Source organism: Telmatherina bonti, assembly GCF_933228915.1.
Source record: "Telmatherina bonti genome assembly, chromosome: 10".
NCBI classification, from domain to species: domain Eukaryota; kingdom Metazoa; phylum Chordata; class Actinopteri; order Atheriniformes; family Telmatherinidae; genus Telmatherina; species Telmatherina bonti.
The window spans coordinates 21,803,765-21,826,419 of NC_136628.1; the positions used below are offsets into that span (position 1 = coordinate 21,803,765).

General features: G+C 39.2%; 1 protein-coding gene across 1 annotated transcript in view; it reads right to left on the bottom strand.

Moving 5' to 3' along the window:
• LOC306761039 (cell adhesion molecule 2-like) overlaps window positions 1-22,655 on the bottom strand; it is a gene marked incomplete at both ends in the record, with an annotated part of 235,215 nt that overhangs the window by 171,633 nt on the left and 40,927 nt on the right. The window lies entirely within an intron of this gene.

Sequence of the window (22,655 nt, forward strand, 5' to 3'; positions counted from 1 at the left end):
CAATATAAGGAATAAAATGAACTGCAGTTGCACATATTAAAACTAAATAAATAAAAAACAATAAGTGAATAAAAATACATGAGAATTAAATACATCAAGATCAATAATCATCAATAAAACTAAATGTGTTATTTTTTTTAAAAAAAGACCCATGCATGTTTGTCACAAGCATCATAAAAAAAGGGGTGGTGGGGTGTGGTATATTTTCTTTTCATTTGGATGTTCAAAAAATTACTCTCCATCACCACTTCTGTCACTTTGAGACTGATCAAAATGATCAGTGTTTACTGCTATATATATAAACAGTATATAGTCGTATATATAAGTGTTTGCAAGTAATGTTTTAATTTAGATGTCAGCATCTGCGGAAGCAGGCTGAAAATCTCAGCTCCACTCCAATCAACTCTGCCAGCAGCCAAAAACTAAATGCTGTCAATTGCCACACTTTGTAGTTCACTGAGTGTTTCTGTGCTTCGCACCATGAAAGCCTCATCCTGTTCGCCCTGACACACAAACACTGAAACCTTGTTTGAAGTTGGAATAGAAACAGGACAGCAAAGCAAATGTTTGGTGTTTTTCCACTCCAATTTTCTCCGAAAATTTTCCACTAATAATACCACGAAATAAGGCTGCATGGTTCAACATACATCATGTGCAGTTATTTGCACTTTCCAAAGAGCATCATTTCAAGCTGTGCAAAAACAAACTGGAGTTGTGACTTATAGCTTTCTATGCTCTTCATTTTCTTGGCTCTTCGTGTATTTAAACAATGAATTAGTTATGTTTCTCAGAATGTTAAAGACTAAAGATGCCTTTACATCAGGATAGTCCTCTAGACTCAATCTGATTGGGGGCTCAGTTTATGTGGGATTGGCAATATTATTCCGGAGTGAGACTGTGTTCAAGTTACACTTCTCAAATGAATCGGAAAAAACACATTTCACTCTCCACCAGAGGCAAGAAAATATCAGATCCTAGTGGTCAGGGCTTGGCCAGCAGTAAGGGGGATTTGTTTCCAGTGAGGGTTGGACTCTGCCAAAGCTGACCTTTATCACCGATTCTGTTCATAAGTTTTATGAACAACATTTTTAGGTGCAGCTGAGGTGAGGAAGGGATCTGGTTGGGTGACCTCAGGATTGAGTCTTTGCTCTTTGCAGATGATGTGGTTCTAATTGCTTAATCTGGCCGTGATCAACAGTTCTTGCTCAAACGATTCACAGCTGAATGTGAAGAAGCCGGGATAAGGATTAGCACCCCTAAGTTTGAGACCACGGTCCTTGGCCAGAGAAGGAGTGTCCTCTCCGTGTCAAGTATGAGGTCCTGGCTCAGGTGGAGAAGTTCAAGTATCTCAGAGTCTTGTTCAGAAGTAATGGAAGGATGGAGCGTGAGTTTAACAGGCAGATCAGTGTGACGTCTGCAGTAATGAAGACTGCACAGGTCTGTCAGGCTCTTGATTCACTGGTTGATCTATGCTCCCCCCCTCACATAGAGTCATGAGAAATGAGTAGTGACCAACAGAATGAGACTGGAAATACAAACAGATGAAGTGAGTTTCCTCTGCAGAGTCTCTGCATGTCTTTTGGAGATAAGGTGAGAGGCTCAGTTATCCAGCCACTGCTCTGGGGAAACCCAGGACACACTGGAGGACACTGGAGGGATTATATTTCTCAACTGGCCTGGGAACACCCCCACCCCCAACTCCTGCTCCCATGAGCCAACACCGACTCTGGGTTAGCAGGAGAAAATAGATGGACTTCTTTCTTTTTCTTGACGCTTATTGCGGTTGGCAGACGTCACTTTCTGTTTAGTCACTGGATAGTCTGTTTGCGAGTGAACTAAGACCCTCTGCTTTCAAGTGGACCACGGTCTGCTTATTTGGTCTTCATCAGAGTTCGGTTGGTACTCTGCCAAACAATGGTACTATCCCTGGATGCAGACCTGGAAGCAGTAGTGTGAAGTTGCCCTTAAGCATACATGACAATTTAACCAAAAGTAAAAAAAAAACCCAAAAAAAAAAAAAAATACATTCAACCATTTCCTCTTTCCTTGAGGTCAAATTCTTTCAATTGGTGTTTGGGTTGAAAATATAGGTTTAGAATAAAATTTCTACAATCTCTGGGCCATTATTTTTCAAGTATGCCTTGTAAGGAAAAGGGAATCATGCACTAATGAACTATGTGAATTATGCTGCCATGCTGTGCCGACACAACCTCAAATGTCACATAACTAGGTCAGTTTGGGTCTAAATCCTCCAAAGAGTAAGCAACAGCAGAAATGTTCCCATGAACATCAAAAGCCCCTCATTAAGGCTCTGGTGTCCACAGTAAAGTTATAGTCTGACTACTCTGTCTTGCTCCCTCAGTGTGACGACAAGTGCACTACACAGCAGAAAGGAAAAGAAAACAAAAACACAGAGCTGTCTTTCATGTTTGTAATATATATATATATATATATATATATATATATATATATATATATATATATATATATATATATATATATATATATGCAAGATATATAAGATAGACAGGAGATCCTAAAGTCCCGGTAGGAAACTCCCCCCAAGATGGGGGAGAATGAGAGGGCTAAGATCCTCCGGTACTTCCAGATCCAGACAGATAGAATGCTGATGGCCAAAGAACTGGACATAGTGATCATGGATAAGCAGCAGAGGAAAGCTGTAGGGATCGATGTATCCATCCCCAATGATGGAAATATCAGAAAAAAGGAGCGTGAGAAACTGGAGAAGAACCAAGGCCTCAAGGAAGAGCTGGAGAAAGCCCCCACACTGGAGAAGTGGCTTCAACAGACACCTGGTGAAACATCAGACATCTCCGTGCAGAAAAGCTCAGTCCTAGGAACAGCTAAGATAACGTGTCGGACCCTCAAGTCCCCAGGACTCTGGTAGCTTGAGAGATAAACAGCCACCAGCCCTACCCTGGGGAGATGGGAGAGCTGGGTGAGGTAGGAGTTTATATATGTATATATATTTATATATATACATATTTATATATATATATATATATATATATATATATATATATATATATATATATATATATATATATATATATATATATGTGTGTGATTTCTGTCTATCTCAGAAATAGTAATATCAAAATATTTGACTGTAGCAGTCAGACAATATGCAAGCAAATAATCCATATTCACAAGCATAAAGGGCAATCTCATGAATCCATATTTCAGAAACTCTTCCATGACTTGGGTTTCTGCATGACAGGAGCATCAGTTTTCTACTGTCTCCCCTGACCTCCTTGCAATCATACCATGGGTTGCCTTGGCTTCAGAAAAATTAAGACACACTTTTAAGAAGCATTGCTGACATCTCCAGCCCATGCTTTGCCACACACAGTGGAAATAATCCTAACACCCTGAACTTTGTTGGCTCCAATGATCAACTCATTTTCATGCTGTCAGAATTTTAGGCTAAGTTTAACGTTGCATCACTTGCTCACTGACTTTTGCCGGTCACGGTAAAGTCCAGGATAAACAGGCATGTATTTTCTCTAAGCATAGACTAAATCTGCTTACAAATTCCCCTAAAAACAAATCATTACAATTTTGCCCTGAAACTGATGATGATGAAATTAAATACCATGTGTCACTGAGAACATACATACCATACTAACTTCACACACGCTGGAAAGAGACTTGAGTAAAATAAAATAAAATAAAATAAAATAAAATAAAATAAAATGCAGTTGTATATAAACGCATCACGTTTTTGTAGTGCCTCACTGCTGGGTTTTCCTCTGATACTCACACTTTCAAACACACACACCCACACACACAGGTAGACAGCTATAGACATGTAAGGAGTGTTGGGTTACTGATAACAACTCTAATATATCACTAATGAGACACCTGCTAGGCTGTAGAGCTGTTAATTCACAATATTCAGCTTAACAGCTAGACTCACTTCAGCTCAGCAGGGGACGTGGACACATACAGAGAAAGACAGAGCGAGAGAAAATTTATGGAATTTTTTACCCGTCAGACAGTAATAGAGATAATAAAACAGTAATTAGGCAAAATGAAAGAGAAAATGTTGATTTTAGCAGCATTACCTGTCACAGAGGACATAAATACAGCATGCTCAAGCAAAATGGTATAAGCAACACAGAAGAGCCTCCAATGCCACTGCTCAGCAAGCAAAACTCAAGATAAAGGTTAAAAGCATTTAAAAAATGTATATTTTTATGATATTCTTTATAAGTATTAGCCAGTGTTTACTAAAGACAAAGTAGTTTGTTTTCAGATAAGTTTTTACTTCTGATGTTCCATCAATCATAACACGAACAAACTTAATGAAGTTTCATAGAGAAGATTTTTCACTTCTCCGTAAATCAGATAAGGCTGTCAAAGCCAAAAAAAAAAAAGCATTTGTGTTTTAGGAATAAAAGCTATGAATGTGAAATGAATGAACCACTCGTAATTTGTAATTACAAAATAAAGCTGTAATTATTACAGGTAAATACACTCCTTAAGTTGACTACTTCCATAACACGTCTTTTTGGATTTCTTCTGCTATTTCAAATTGAAATGTGCACATAAAGTATAATCTAGGAAAACCTTTAATTTGCACATAAATATTCAACAGCCAAAGACAAAGTTGGACAACTGTGATGGTTGAGTCAGACTTCCATCTGACATTGAAATCCAATGTGAATGCCAACATTCAGATGTGCAGAAAAAAAAAAAAAAACTACTGCATTTGGCATTGAGACAACTTTTCTAAAAGTCTGTTCTTTCAGGCAATGTCATCGTGCAAATTATGCATATAGCGGTGGAGCAGGCAGGGAGGTCGTACAGCCAATAAAAACAGATTTTAGCAGGATATTATGATTATGCTGCATTCATGTTTCAGTGAGCCGTTTCCTGGATTGCGTCTGAGGTACCATATTAGCAGTTTCATGTAAAAGCCGAACAGGTGCCTCATTATTGGCGATCACCTGACATTTCATCATTATGGAAAGCTAATTTTTGTGCACCTAAATAACTATGGTTATCAAGTCATCTTTTTTAGAAAGTGATCTTGCAAACATGATTAGATGTACTTTTAAAAGTGAGCTGTGTGCAGTTTTAGCTCACTTTGGGATTGGGCATTTTTAAGATAGAGTTGAATCTTCCTTTTTATCCTAGTCTGCCTGTTGTAAGTTCTGCACATTAGCTATCTTTTTAAACATGCACACCGTTGAACCCACTCAGCTCATTTCATCCTAACTGTATAGTTGCCTATGTAGCAGATACACAGATCTCTCACACACACTATATCACACACTATTATAGTCAGTCAGGGCATAATTTTCACAGGTCAGTGCCACTTTGTTGCAATGACTATACTTTCCAGTGGTGACAGTTATTTTTTTTCAGTACAGATGTGAGTAAAGAATTTTAAGTAGAGGTCATCCGACCGCTCAGATACATTATCACTTGTGAGTGAGTGAGAGAGAAGGAAAGCGACAGAGAGAAAGAGAGTGACAGAGATTGCAAAGAGCAAAGGTGAGAGATGTGTTGCTGTACCCAGAGGAGTGAAGTGACAGCAGGTTGCTAAAGAATTGATGAGTACAGAAGGAACATGTTTCACCTAAGACATTTCACGCTGTGATACACGTCCTCCATGATGACTTTGTGTCATCAATATCATTACATCCTGCTGAGGAGAGTTGACAAAGGTATCTGATCTGTAGTCTTCCTTTGCTGTTCTGTGCCAGGGCTCTGTGTGCATATTTTTCTGAAAGAAGAATGAGAGTTTTTGAAGGGGAGAAAATTTTAGAAGGAGTGTAACACAACCGACCTTTGCTTTTTATATGCTGAAGCTCATCGGTAGGCTTTATTTACTATAAAGCTTTATTTACTTAAAAGGGTCCTATTATGTTATTTGGAATTTTCTAAACTTTCTACAGTGTTACAATGTTGAATCCTCATCAGACATGTGAACGGCACTGTTTTTTATCACCTAAACGCATGTTTGAGTTTGAGTTTGAGTTCCAGCACGCTCTCCGTTCGGTTTCCATGGCGACAGAAAACGCGTCGTTTTAGAGAGTTTTTTCTACTTGGAAAGCCTTGTGACGTCCCGGGGGATAAGGTTCGGTGATTGGTTACCTTCTACTGGTTAACAAGGGCATGTACAAATACATCAGGCGGGTGGAAAATGTCGGATAAAGTTATTTCCAACGATGGCTGGTGAGTTTACCAAAGAGAGACATCCTGCTGCATTCGTTGCTGTGGGTTGCTGTTTTCCACTTCGTTTTCAGGGTCTGATTCAGGTTCCAACATGTAGGGCTGTATGCTATGTGTTGACATTGTATTTTGTTTTTTTATTGAGCTCATATGAGCCTAATCCTTCTGTTTATGAGATGTTACAATGACGGTGAAAGCAGTTGCGGTGCGCGCTCCCAATGTAGTGCAGTGGCAGCTGACCAATCAGTGGCAACTTATATCTGGCAGGAGGCGGGGCTTAATGTGGAAGAGTCTCAATCCACTCATTTTGCCCACAGGATGATCTGACAGCCTATGGAGAGGGAAGTAAATAAAGTAAATAAAGCGATTTGTGACATTAACTCCATCAATCCCAGCCCTTCTGGTCTCAGAAATAAAAATAAATTAGCCTTAAATGCACATAATAGTTCCACTTTAAAGTGTCTTTCATCACTTGAAAAGATAAATTGATCACACATTGAACACAAATAATGTAACTACCTGCCTGCAAAACTCTAGCGTTCCGGATTCATATGGTGGTACAGTGACATCTATTGTGTCCATTTCTAGAACTTTTGCTGCCCGGGAGGGTGCTGAAGCTGAGAAACTATAAAACTATAAAACTTCCCCACAACTTTTTCAGCCGACATTCTGCATAAGGTTCCAGCTCAGTTTCGCTACACTCGCTAGCAAACGGATATAAACACACCGGCCATTTTGAACGCACATTGCAATTTATTCTGCTAAGAAACGTAAGAAGAAATTATTAGAGGATTAGAGGAAAAGACAATGAGAAGGGGGAGGAAGCAAAAGAGAGAGAGACACAATAAGACTGTCTTTTTGAAGAGAACTCCATACAGATGGGATGTTAGATTGATGCCAATTTAGCCATCGATGGATGCGTGTCACTGAGAAACTATGCAAAAGTTCTGTTGTGTGTCTTTAAAGACCTAATTACTGTATAGACTCAGCAGAAACTTCAAAACAACATAAAGTAAAATGGAAGTTGAAGCCTTCTTGGCCCGACTCAAGAAAAATCCTCTGTTGCATAACCTCTCCACGAGTGTCAAAACAGCATCAGCAGGCGCTTCTGTGCGAGAGCAAATTATATTTCAGTGGTTGACTGAAGAAGAGCTATTCCAATACAACACCACTGTCCTGTCAAATCGCAGAATACCCGGTGGAAGCAGGAGGCTTTCAGCTGGAAACCAATGAATCAAACTCAAATCTAATATATCAGAGACAAACCTAATCACAGCTAAAGAAGAGAGGCTTTGAGGATCTTCAACAGCTAACGTGTGTAAAGGAATGGAAGTATTTCTGTCGGAAGTTCAGGCTCAAGGCCTCACATGAGATAACAACAACAGCTGTGGGAGAAAAAGGGAATACCAAGAGAGGCTTTTGAAATTGTGGGGAAGAGGATCTGATGGTATTTAATGCAAAAAATATTTCTCAGACTTTCCACCCTTTCTCATGCCCTTTATCTCCACTATACTGTCTTTACCAAAAAAAGAAAGAAAGAAAGAAATGCCTTTTTAATACAAATCAACGTCTTATTTGGGGTATTTTTTTCTTTTATTTGACTACATTACATTAATCTGACATCTTTAGTTATTTGTTTCTGTACTAATTATGCACAAACAATATATGATGAACTAATATAGCAAGTTTTTTTTACTTAATTAAACTAAAAATTACATCTGAATTGGTCAAGCTGACAATCATTATCATTATTTTCTATATCGTTTCGTCCACTTCAAGGTTGTGGAGAAACTGGAGTCTATCCCAGCAGTTAGAGGGCGAGAGGCCAACACTGAGAGACAAACAGCCATTTACTCTCATATTCACTCCAATGAGAATTTAGAGCGACCAATTAACCTGAAATGCATGTCTCTGGATGGTAGGAGGAAGCCGGAGTGCCCAGGGAGATCCCACGCATACACAAGGAGAGTGTAAACTCCACACAGGATCGAACCAGTGACCTTTTTGCTGTGAGGCATTAATTAGGGAATACATTTCTATGTTCGGAACTTTTGCAAACATCATAACTGATCAGGGGAAGAAATAATCATCAGATTAGTTGGGGAGTAATTGAACTGCAGACTGATGAAAGCTCACCATAACTAACTATAAAACAGCAAAACACAAAGCTCAGCGTTTGCTGGGTAAGGATTATCTGAATATATATTCATGTTATGTTCCAACAGCATTTCCACTATCAGCCTTTTGCATTCAACACACTCTTTTTTTCAACATTAGACAATTTTGTCATTTCAGTCCATTATACTTTGTTTTGGTCAATCTAATTTATTTAACTTTGTTCTTTTTTTATGCTTTTTCTGTAGTTTCACCCTGTGTAATTACATCTGTTTACCTAACATTATCAAGTTTCCATTTAAACTATTACTTTAGTTTAGTCACACTTAATTTGTTCTGGTAAAATGAACCTAAGGTAGATGTGCAATGTAAACTCATTAAAATGCTTAAAAAACACTTATCTAAAGGGAATTATACTAAACCGTAGAAAATAAGTTTGATTAGTCATGGGAAAAAAAATTCGAATAGCCACACCACCTATTCCATGTTTGGGTCGCTGGGAAACTGAAGCTTAGCAGTTAGCAGGTACACTGGACTGATCAGTTTAACACAGGACAAACAACCACCTATTTTATTTAACCTTCATCACACTGCATAATAAAATGGCGTTTTTTCCTTATAAAACTGCATTCTTTCTCACAAACAGAAAAAAAATCATGCCTACTTGTTTCAAAAGCACATATCTTTCTTGTTTAATGTTGTAATAAAGAATGAAAAAATGTCCATAGTGTCTTTTTCATTGTCTTTTGCATTTATTTCTTGAAAAAAAAACACACACACACACACAGAAAACAAAAATGTATTTACAATTTTTCTTTGGAACTTTTTACTCATTAAAATCAGGGGTGCGTTCTACCTTGAAATCCAAGGTGAGCAACATGACTCGATCGTCCTGCTCTGTCCCCCTTAGCGTCTTTTACTTGGCCCGCATACCGATTAGTCTCGCGAACGAACAGAGCGATGATCTCTTCGTTGAAGAATAGCTCAAACAGTTCCCCTTAATTGTCTTCTAAATGTGGCCCTGCAAGTTCACAAACAGTGAACTGTGTTACTGTATTTCAGAGCATTCATGCGCCGGTAGCTGTCGAGCGCTAGCAAAAATCGGGCACATGAATACGCAGGCAGTGTGTTGAAGGTTAATATGTGTTTGGATGGTGAGAGGAAGCTGGTGAAACCAGAGAGAACCAACGAACTGGCAGATTCTCAACTGAGGCTCAAACCAGTGACCTTCTTGCTGTGAGACTGCAGTTCTAATGGCTACGCCACCACGCAGCCCAAGTTGTTCAAACAGTTCAAGTTACATTTAAAAGGTTTGCCTACACCAACAAGGTGATGAAGTTTGTGCACATAATTTCCTTTTCATTCAGACAGACTATGTAATAAATCAATCATGTCCTTTCCTCTCTGAGAGGTCTGAAATCTCACCTGATCTGTAATCTTACTTCTATGCATCTGCTCAGATTGGGGAAGAAGCATTAAGACCCTCAGAGACCTTTGTATCCCTTGTGAAATAAGTCCTTGTCATTTTGAGTTTTTTTTTTTTTTTAATATGTATTTATGTTTGTTTGTTTTCTTTTCTTCCTTTACATTGCATTTGTGTCAGCAATCTCAATGATTTTCTTTGATTACCTGTTCCCATTTGTATTTTCTAAATTGTCCGTTAAAGAGGAAAAGAAGAAAATCTTGTGTAATTTTGTCTGACATTGTTGTTAAGATATCTTTGAGACATTTGACCACAGATCATCTAAATTGAATCATATTATCTTAACAAAATCTAAGCTAACAAGTAAAAAAGTGTAAATGTAAATCTTTAATTCGTTTCCTATTACATTACATTATTTTGTTAAATAACATCTTAGACTATTTTTAATCTGAAAAACATCTAGTTTTTTTAGTGCATTGTGGAATACTGGCACTTTTACATAAGAAAACAAAAGGCAAACTTCCATCTCCACAGTTCATATGCATTTAATCTTTCGCTACTGTGTTTTTGCTTTAACATGCGGATTCAGAATTGGCCATACCAACAATTCGCTTTTAAGTATGCATATTTAATGGTAGCTTACTTATAAATAAAAAAAAATGAATAAAAAACACACTGTTTTGGTCTATCTGAGAGACTAACCTGCACAGTCATGCATATCTTGTCTATTGTTTATAGTAACTGCTCCACTAATAGCTTACAAAAGCCCTGAAAACACAAAGTGCTTTCACCGACCTAATCTGTTCCTGAATTTGTATTGTTTTTTTCATCATGACACACACAAAAAACAAAGACCACCAGAGTGGGCTATGATTTTTCCTGGACAAAGAAAACATATAAAACGTAACTTCACCTTGATATCACGATTAACACCAGTTAATAAAACCAAGCCTAGCGCCTCTTACTGTGAAATCCAAATAGCAGAGAGACTGAAAGTGTAAATTTAATGTGTACCTGCCTTTTACTGTCTTGAGTAACCATGGAAACAGGGAAATGTAAAAACAGAAAGGTAGGGGAACCAGAAAGACTTTATTCTTATAAAATACAGATGCAGAATGCATCAAATTGTCATAATCCTATAACTGCAAACCTTTTTTTTTTTAGCAAAAATCACAGTTTATATTAATCTTATTTTGTCATTTGTACAAATCATATAGATTACAAAGAGTTTTAGGAGGTGGGGGGGGGGGGGGGGGGGGCATCAGACAATTGTTTGAAACCAAGTGACGTTAACTGTCAACAGTTTAATGTGCCGTTCATTTAAATGTTCTGCATTGTGTTGCGATCCGTTTCTCTAACCCCACCGTTTCCAACATGTTGAACTTTATGATGAAAAGTCGCTTCTGCTTGTTAGCATATCCGCTAACATCAGTGGAATGTACTTTAAAGTTAGCTTACAATGCCATTCAGTTCAAAGCAAATCATTTTGGGAAGCCTAGCCCCAGTTTCCTTATTGTTGTCTGATATCTCTTCACATAGCTTTGGTAAAATTAAAGGAAAATTAAAACATTCACCAGTGTGTGGCGTAAGGAGTCACTCCTCTCTAGTCTGAAGGTATTTATGGTTAACCATAACAAACATTCATGAAATGCATGATTTCTTTATTATTTAAATGAAAAAGGGACCCTGGCCAAGTCAAAAAGTAGGACAATTCTTCATAAGTATGGTAAGGAAGTGAAGGGTGACGGGAGTTTCGTACTTCCTGCTGTCAGAACTTTAAAAAGCTTGACAAAGCAATTTTATCCAAATGACATTATTCTAAATTTCTTAGCAATGCTCTTATTATGTGTGCTTTATTATCTGATGCAAATGTTGTCATTTCAATTTCATTTTCAACTCAAAGTGCACCAGAATGCTTAATTTGAACGTAAAAATGACAGAGATTTTCTGTTTGGCTCCTTTACCAAACCGCTTGAGTTGGCAGGTACACATAATGCATAATACACCGTATATACACTGCGACACTAAGAGCACTTTGCTTCTCATGAGGCTCTGGAAATACTCACTCTGGAAATGTCATGAATAAAAGTTGTGATCAGCTAAAGGATGTTAAACAGCAAGAACTTTAAATGTCAACCATTGATAGTGCCTCACTTCTGTGCTAATTCAGGGCAGATAAACAGCTTATAGGATAAAATAACAATGTTCAAGTTTAACATTAGCAGACTGTGGCTTGGCCTTTAAAATCCTAGTCTTTTATGCATCAGCTTTAAGTTTAGATGAAGCAAGCTACCAGGCATTTATATACCACAAGATGCTGAAGCAGAGGCTCTTTATGGCATCACTGGTCTGGTACGTTGGGATCCCTAAAACCTACTAAAAACACATCCATTCAACTTTCCTTATGAATGTTACAGTTTTTGAGAGGCAAGAACACCACTTACTCACCATTTACATTCTCATTATTAAGTAATCCTTCTCCTCCAGAGCAATTAAAATAAGTCCAATGTTATAAGTTAAGAGGACATAAAGTAAAAACCTTAAGGGGCTCAAATAATAGGCTTATTTTGAGGTTGAAAACAATAATGTATCATCTCCTACGAATGGTTACCTCGAGGACGTACATCGAGGTTACATCAGAATAAAATTGTGTATAAGAAGTGAAATAATAATTTTGTGTTTTATTAGCAGAAAATTTGATGTTCCAGTTCCAGAAAATGACTACATTCTGACTTTAAATGACACGTAGATGTGCTGCTCCAATTGATCATTTAAGCATCAAATGACATCTGTGAAAATGCCTCAGAAAGTGGAGCAATTTGATTGAGAACATAATCGAATTAACCATTCTTAACTTCAAATAATTAATCTCCATTACCCCATGGTAGTAAAAACTACATATTTACCCCATTTCTTGCAGCAGAATTATTGGAAGTCAGCTGCTCTGCAGCTTACAGCCAACATTAATTATTTTTACCTCACGACTTGCACTGTTCCCTTGCAAACTTCCTATAAACAAGAAAAGGTCTATTAACAGAGCAGCTGTACATGTTCACACCTCAAGGTTAGCTTGTTTTGCCACTGTGAGTCATTCATTAATGTTTGCATTATTGGACTGAAGCAGTCAAGTGGTTTCAGGTGATTCCTTTTCCCAGAGCACCGCACATGTCGCAGGGGTCTATTTTCAATGTAATGTTAGAAATACTTATAAAAAATAAACACTGTTCAGAAAGAGGTCACTTTAAACTTAGGCCTACTGATTAAGGCCACAAATCACATTCGAATGTCAGAGATAAGTCATTTCTCTCATTCGTCGACAAACTACTGACTTCAGAAATAGCACCAGAACTGACTCACCTCTTAGAGTCCACATTCTGTCAAATAATATGTTGCATTCTTCATGCTTATATTCTAATAATACATATTTAAAAAATATGTATTATTAGAATATCTGAAACACTGATCTTTTTATGAAAAAAAGTTATTATTCAGAGCTGTTGTTACTATTGAGGAAGCTCCAGAGTAGATTGGTGGTTTGCAAAATATCATTTCATGGAATTAAACGTTATTTAAATGCCAACAAAAATGCTTAAGAAAAAGCATGACTATCTTTTTTCACCAGACTTTTAAGCTGCATATTCAAGTATTGAAACTTGTTTTTAACTGGGCATATCTCCACTCAAATTGTACTATGATTTAATATTTTTCGAGATCATACCTCATTTGAAATGTAAAAGTAATGCTGAAGTTCTAACAACAAATTTGGTTACTCAGTGAAAATTATGTAGCAAAAGAAAAACTGCTTTTAAAACAGAAACCTACAGTACAACCTACCTGCAAAGCGGATACAATGTGTGTGTGTGTAAGCCTGCAAGCATATGTGTGTGAACTTCCATTTCAGAAATGTGCCTTCCAAACGGTTTGCTGATTAAAGCATTTAAAGAAAATTAGCCCCACAGCCACCATAAATCTCCCGCCTTTCCTTTAATGAATGCCGCAAATCTCACATTTCATTTTCTCATTTGCATATGAAAAGCATCACCTTCACTTTCACCATGTATCTACATTGCGCAAAATGAATAATAATTCAGTGAGCAAGGGAGAGAAAACATTTTAGTCATGATTTGTAGCACAGTTTGTGTCAACATCTACATATGAATTTGTACGCTAAACTCGACTGTGTATCTGAAGTGGACTATCTTATTTAAACCCTGAAGAACCTTTCTGATTACAAAGTTATTACGCATCGGCAAATGACTCCTTGCCATGATGCTCTATCTTCTCAGACGATCCCTGTGAACTCAGAACTACCGTTCATCACGTCAGGGGCTAACGAGATATGATGCTAAGTGAGGATAAGAAAGATTATGGACCGAAGACAGCATCGCCGGTGTTTCGGTTTGATGAATATTTGGCTTTTTGGGAGTAAACAATCAAGTCTCAGATGGCTGCTGAGGCAGAAGTGAGGAATAGAGCAACTTTTGTATGGCATTCACAAAGCCCCAACTTAATGGAAGTTTGAATTACCATTTAAATAGGATTTCTTTTGGGGATGGGGAGGCGTCATACAGAAAGATAAATTACATTGTAAACAATGTCAAAACAGTTTAATGACACATGTGAAATGAAAGTACACACCCCATGCTTTCTTAGCTACTGAGTGATACAAAGAGTGGGGTGAATAAAAAATGAGGCAGCCTGAGGTTAAAACGCAGCTCTACAGACTTGTTTAGTCTCAGACTGGGCCAGCACTTTTAATTGACTTGAATAAAAAACTCAATTACAGCATTCCGGCCACCGGAGGGAGGGAAAGCAAGTGACAGAGAGAGAGAGAGAGAGAGAGAAGGATGGGGGTTAGAAGCAGAGAGAGAAGTGAATGAAGCATGAGAGGAATGAAGGAGCTATTGGGTCAGAATGGCACCTCGGGGGAGCCAGGGCAGCAGACAAGCTTTTCTACAGCCCAGTATGTCTATGGGAATTCTTCCTCCCTGGGAGGAGGAGGAAAACAGAGCAAAAGGGGGAAAAAAAAAATAGGGGAAAAGGTAAAGTGCTTTGTCAGTGTCTTCCAAGGGTTTTTATGCATTTATTGTCATCTGTCCTCAGCGATCCCACCGAGGCGGACTGAGATACTGATTGAAGGTGAGGGGTATTAAATCAAGTGAAATCAGTAAGCAGATTCACTCAGCTGAGGCGCTGATTTGGCTTCCACGGAAGTCACAGAAGTTGACAGGTCTTGTACTAGGAGAGTATTAAAGTGCAGAACATGAATAGATAAGAAGGTAACGCGAGAAATGTTGAGCACGATACGAGGAAAAAGAAACTGAAGGTCTTTTTTTGTTTTGTTTTGTTTTGTGGGAAGAAACGTTCTGGAGACCCCACACTGATACTGTCAGGTTGATAAAGCATGACTGACTGTAAGGCTCTTGGCAGATTGCTGTGTGAGTATGTGTGTATTTGTTTGTGCACATGCATTTTCTACTTTTTTTTTTTGCTCATGTGAAGGTATGGTGGAGATATGGGGGTGTTGTGGAATCTCAAACAACAGATTCTTTGTAAGCCTACAGCACTCAATCCAATGTTTGCGGACAGTGTGCCAATACTTCCGCTTTGTGTGTGCGTGTGTGTGTGTGTGTGCGGACAGCAATCCGTTGTTCCCATGGTTGTGTGTTATTGATTAGTCATCTCTGTGGGCAATAGGAGCTGTTATCAGGCCTGACATAGAGACAGACGGGGGTGGATGATGCATGGGACGGGAAAACTGTTCAGACGCAAAGATAATGGAGCTACTCACACACACACACACACACACCCACACACACGCGCACACGCGCGCACACACACACAAACTTCGATGCAGTAAAAATGGATGGGTACACGCTGCCACATGCTTCCACAGATTCTTGCACACAGAATAGACCTATTACACAATTGAGCACAAATGTATTGGCAGCAATAGATTTGTTTTCAGCACCACAGACAGCATTCTAAGTCTTGAGCAATGCCAGTACGCAGTGCATATGGCTAATGATTATCTATGATGGCGCCCGCAACTATAATCAGCCATTACTCAGGGAAGTTAAGTGTAGATGCCCTCGAATATCCCAATAAATTTTCCAAGTGGATCCAGGAAAAGGACACATAAAAAATGAGTGCATACTGTGACAACCAGCCCAGTGCTTCTCACGGCCATGTTGCATGCAGCCAGGATTCTGGTACTCACCTAGGAGAGAAGGAAAGAAGCAGGAAGAAAATGGGGTCAAAGGCCCAGAATAACACAGTGCAAAGACGTCCATAAGAAAATCCACACTGACAGCACACAAACACACACACATTCAAACTTTGTTCTCTGTGAGGAAACTTACTGACTCAATGTATTAACCAGAGACTGTATATAAAGAGATGGACGTAGCCTCCGTGACGTCACCCAGAGGTTTCTGAAGAGCTGAATTGAAGCTCGGTGGGCGGTTCCTACCATCGCCATCTTGGCAGTGTCATGCGCGTCGTCTCACCCGGAAAATACAAATATGGGCAAAGAGGTGGAGCTGAGAGGGGAGCCGTGAGCGTCATGGTGGATGATTGACGTCGAGCAAACTCCAAGCTTTCTGTAGCTAAAAGCTAACCAAGCTAACCCCGAGATGACAGGAGCCAACCAGCTAACGGAGGTAAGCAGGCTAAAGCTAAGTCACGTTGTTAACTGGCTAAAAACCGCGGTTGTTCTACATTCTTCTGACTTGAAGCCGTAGATTGGTACCTGTCAATCAAATCTACACGCCCCTAAATATGCCAAACTTCGAGATTAAATTACTTTTAAACGGGAGAGTTAGAAAAAAATTCACTCCCCCCACAGTTGTCATGAAGGTAAACCTGACCTATAAACCGAAAATGGATTTTTGAACCAGGCTGTAAACATGTTTATCTCTGCTGTGAAGTTGGCCTTTTTAACATGGGAGTCTATAGGAATTTGCTCTGTTTTGGAGACAACCCCTAGTGGATGAAGGGGGGACTGCAGTTTTATGCACTTCCGCATAGGCTTCACTTTTAACCGCTGAAGGTTGCCGCTTGGTATAAACTAAGTAATTGACCTAAATTTAATAATGAGTTCTAAATGGCCTCAAACTATACCATAAATGGATTTAGTTAAGTCTAAACTCTTAAGAGTCAGTTCAGTGGATGACCAAACGCCATTTAGCTCAAATGTACAATACATCTATAGTTATTCAAACATCAGCTGGCTGCTGAAACAGCAGCTGTTAGAATATAGCCGTAATAATTAGCTTCACTGAGGTGATTAAAGACACAAAATCTAGCAAGTATGGAATAATTTGTTATTTTAGCCTTTCTGTTAATGAATGAAAAAAAAACTAAACTAAAGTGAATAATTAAAGGAATGATGTAGTTCTCATAGGATTCCTCATTACTGAAATATTTGATCACAACAGGAGTGGGTGTTCCTCAAAGTGGGGGTTCCAAAAATGGAGCACACTCAACATCTGCTGGTTGGGGATAGACATGGTTTTTTGACATTCAAATATTACTAAGGTTTTGGATCATAGGAAGTAAACAGCAGGCTAGTTTAACATGTAAATGTTGGCCACTTTTGATGAAAAAGGTTCATGTTGCACATGAGGAGAGACTAATCAGTCAGTTTGAGTTTTAGCGTTACAAAGTGTGGAAAAAGTACAAAGACACACAAGCAAATGAATCCACACTAAAGAAATGTAGTTTGCCGTTACGTTTTGCAACTAATCTGGATAAGAAACAGTAAATGAAAAGTTGTTATAATGTTTAAACAGTTGACAAGTCTCGGATCAATATTCTCAACGACACTCCCGTATTTCTCACTTGCAATCACGTGAAAAGACAAGTGAAGAAAATTTCCAGTGGAAAATCCTGTATGTGCAGTTATTTTAAAAGACTTTTTTTTTCTCTGAATCTAATATGAAATTTTTTGCGCGACTGAATCTTTTCCTCATGCACCTGCTGACTAGTTTTTCGTCTGCCTGAGAGCTGAGTGAGTTGTGGGTAAATGTCAGCCGTGGAACAGGTTGTCCACGAGAGGCCAACCATGAGCACACAGGGAATAGATTGTCATGGCCTGCACTTTACAATCCTTTCCTTCTCCGCAGGGACAGGTAAACTCAGGTTTTTTCCAGTCAACCATGAAAATACATGAGGTCAAGTTTCCCATCATGTCCCCAGCTCGCTCTCACGAGATGGACAAGGTTAGATAGGGCCACAGACCAGATAGTCGGAAAGCGATCCATGAAGGGGAATTACCATTGTGACTTTCAGTACAAAGACTGAACATGATACAGACTACATTCTGACATTTTGTGAAGCTTCTGTATTTAGATATTATGAGGTAAAAAGTTCAAATCCAAATGAAGTTATTCAAAGAATGTCCCAGCACAGTTTGTCTTAAAAATATCCATAATTATCTAATCAGCGTAGTCATAGTGTATTTCTGTTCCAGCTTTTTAAACACTTACAGAATATTTGAAAACTTCTGTCAAAGGTTTGCTTGACTCACAACTAAAACTAATGAAACATGTTTCCAATTAAAGCAAGAATTTCAGCCTGTTATGAGAAGGAAAACAGTTCTCTATTATCTTTTGGGTGAGTGTGAATGACTTGTGAACTCAGTGAAAGTCACAATAAAATAATTGCAAGAGCTGAATGCTTATGGCTGGCGAGTAAACTTCTCACATTCCTTAATGCGGAGCAACTGCAGTGATAAATGCTTCCTGATAGAAATGCCCGCTAATGAAATGAGATAGAGCTGAGGGAAAGTTTACTCTGTCAGAATATTTCCACAGAAGAAAGATCTTCCTTATTACGGTTTGGAAAATCTCTGTCTTTATCCTTTAAAAACATATTTTATGGAAATCGTTTCCCAAATTAGAGACACTGTAGCAAAATTATATCTCATGTTAAAATGAAAACCAAATATTTAAGACCAAGCTTATGTCTTGGTAAACAGTAGGACATTAAACATGTTTAATGTCCTACCAGTTAACAGGTAAACCATTAAGCTCTTTACTCAAATCTTTACACAGGTAGATAAGTGGATAAATTAAATGCTCCAAAGTACTTCGGTCAGAGTAAGTTTTATCAGCAGATTTTCCAGGTGTAGTCCAGAGGGTTGAGCAGAATCTGTTGGAGCGAAGCAGTGTTGGGTTTTTGCAGCTCTGCTTTAGTGATGCACAGAGGAGCAACAGTACAGGGGGAGAAAGGAAAAGACTGGAAGGTAGAATATAAAAGTCAATGGTGGGACACAAAGACACACACATACACTATAAGAGACATAGATACAGGAGAAAGGACACTGTGTGGTTACAGTATACACTTAAATGGCAACAGTGAAGAACTAGTTGGTGACTGAAACTTATTTGACCCCATTCTGTGTACTGAAGGGAAAAGAAATGCCAGACAAAGTGAAAACAACACTGAAATGAGGACAAAAATAACCTCTCCTAACAATGGGAGAAAATTACATAAGCATCTATTAATTGACACTCAAAGGAAACATTATTAGATACGAGTCCAAATCTCTGCTGAATTAACAATAAATATATCTGGTGGAGCATGAATTCATCTGATTACATAATAACTTGCATGTGCACACACACACACACACACACACACACACACACACACACACACACATACCAAATTTTGTTGATGGTAAATTATAGACATAATTACTCCTGATGGCGAGAAAGATGGAGGAAGATGTTGCGTAACCCTGCATTGAATGAAGCCGACAAATCAATAGGGAGTCTGTGCTTGCTGTTGCTAGTCTCCGCTCTCCTCCCTAGCAGCATCGACTCGCTCATGTCTTCGAGCGGGAAAAGGTACGGCTCTCTGAGAGCCATTCGCTGCAGGGATGGAGGTTTGTGTGTTTGTCCATGACGAAATTAAGGAAAATGATGAAATGACCAGACAGGAAACAGCCCAACCGTATTTCTGTGTGAGACGGCATGCCAACAAGACATCGACAAGAGCTGATGAAAGGGTCTGAGTGGCAAGGTTAACTGTTGGAAAAAAATAAAGAGAAAAATCTGTGGGGAGGGCACAGATGCAACAGGGCAGCGGGTCACCATGAGCGGAGTTACCTCTGAGGACAATAAACATGGTGATTGTGCTACCTGCGTATCAATAACCCTGAACCCCCGACCGTTACACCGTACTGAGGCTGACCTCGCGCCCTCCAACAGCACATATGCTAATGGGACAGACTGTGTCAGTCGGAACCCATTAGGAGGGGCATCAGGGTCACGGAGTCACCGGCTCCGTGTGTCTCTTCTGTAATATCACAAGTAGTGGCACGAGATTGTTCAGAGACCTGAGTGAAGTGTTGCTGTTATTGTGCGGAGATACAGTAAATGGCTGCTTTCTGAGTCTCCTTAAAACACAAATTATGGTGAGAGTGTTTATGTGCAAACCCACGAGTATATCGATTTTCCTTTTCACACTTTTTCTCATCTTTACTTCTTCAGCATACCTGTATTTTCTATTTGTCTGTGGACATTCTCTCAAAGTTCACTCTGATGGAAAATGCAATCTTGTCCTATCCCTTTACTTTCTTGCTTTTTTTTTTTCTTCCCCCCCATTCCTTTTTTTTTCTTCTAACTAATAGAAATTCTGTTAGTATGTTTGTATGGGATGAGAGATGAAAATGATTTTGTGGAAAGGAAGAAAAATGGTAATGGAACGGAGGGAGTGGGCGATAAAAAAAAAAAAATGACAGAGGATAGAAAATCGATGGGAGATTAAATATATCAGAGCTCCTGGAGCAAGGTCAAGAGGATATGATCTCTCACGACACACAGTTGTGCCTCACTGAGCCGGAGGGAGCAAGCAAGATGGAGAGAAGCGAGGGGTGGAGGGATGGGGATGAGTCGCTAAGAAAGAGAAACAAGAATGGGAGCCAAGACAGACAAACAACTTTTCTTGAGTAGAGTCACTGTCCATTTATCAAAAAGAGCATCACGCTCAAAGCATAAGTTTGCCCATGAGGGCAAAACACTGTAACCACAAGAAGAGGATATGCAGTTTGCTGATGCTGGCACAATAGTGTCTGGTGCAAAATGTAGAAATTAATCTTTCTTCAGTCAACTTCTCTTCCCACGCTAACTAATTCAGTGGCTAAAAGGGGCCAGATCAGCAGGCTGCATCTCCACCCCAGGTCCAACTCCTGGTTCCATATGCACAGACCATTAGAGCCCCACTCTCACCTCCTACAGTGAGAAGAGCCAGATAACATCTGTCTACAGCTACCTCCCAGAAAACACTCAACCAATTAAAGAGCCATTAGCGCTCAAGCTTGGTGGGTGGTGTGTGGGTCAGTTTGCCTGTTTGTGTTTGTGCATCTTCTCTGGATGAACACTATCTTTTTTATGATAGACGACGGACTGTGTTATTTACTCGTGTATCCACATGCACACAATATAAGCGCAACAAAAAAATGGCACACGTACATCCTCGCAATGTTTGTTTTTTCCTCTCCGCTCACTCACTTGGCCCCACCCTCACATGCAACATTCATGAGTCGCCCCAGTCTCCATCATACAATTTTAATTCATAATAGGGACAGAAGTAGGTCATTTGACAAACATGCCACATCTGCTCCAATCAAGGCTGCGCCTCTTTTAAGCATCCTAAGCAAAGACGAGACCATAGGTTTAACCATGCAGAAAGATCCAACCACACTTTAAGAATAAAGAGAGCTACTGTTAATGACATGCTGCCTGGATCTTACAGGTTTAATCCAGCGAAGGATGCTGCTGGTACGGATACATTTGTCTTTTTTTTTTCTTGGTTTATTAATTAAATAAACACGATTATCAAAGATTGAGTCTACATAAAAATGTGTCATATTGTATATTTGATGTGAGATGGTAAGAAAATATATTATAATTACCTAAAACTAAAAGCACTGACTGTCAAACAAAGCGAGGGGGGTATGACCTTTACATCTTCACACTGTTGCCTGCATGAGCCTCGTTATTTTGTATGTCATTCACAGAATGTACACAAGCATACGTGAGAAGTCAGCATGATAATAAATGCATTGCAGGAGAACAGCAGTGCGATGCGCGATGGCAACTATATTCCTGAGCAAACACTGTTGAAAATTTGTACTCAAATTGCTTTGGCTTTTGCAATTATTTGTTCTGCTCGACTGAGATATGAGGAGTTTTCCAATCAATTTTTGGGGTGAAAAATAGAAAAATAGAAAAAACAAAACATGGCATTTAAAGTAAAACAAAGACGCCAGATGACTCTCATAGTGACCCATGTCTCAGCGGGCCTCCCACGGTTTTTTGCTGTGCCTCATCACTGACCCATGGGAGTCGAAGCGCCTGCTGTCCTCGGAGTGCCCCTGCATGCCAGTCTGCTGCTCTGCACGGCTGCCGGTCCGTCCACCAACTGGCAAAGTGATTACCTTAACTAATGGTTAAGCCTCACTTGTAGTCATTAAAACATGATTATGTGGTTTCCCAGGAGGAACAGTGTGTATACTGTGCAACATATTTGTGTTAAAAAAATATGCTAGTATGTATTTCTCTGTGTTTTTTTTTTTTTTTTCTAAAGTTCCCAGTGGAGAAATAAAGCCTTAAGCCAGTGAGCTTTGAACACTTCCACCAGCAGAGACAACATGCAGGTTTTCAAATCCCCATGTCCAACAAGAGTCACTCACTCTGCTTTCACACTGCTACCAGCTATTAATTTGTAACCATAGCTTAACACGCTACAGCGACTTTTTGCATGGATATATGCACTGAGCTTTAAATTGTCAAAAAGGGAATTGACAACGTCTGCATATTTGCTTGACACAAGCAACTTGGGAAACCAGCAATGAAACGGATGAGCCCTCGCTGGCGCTGAATGTTTTCGACTGTGCACGGAG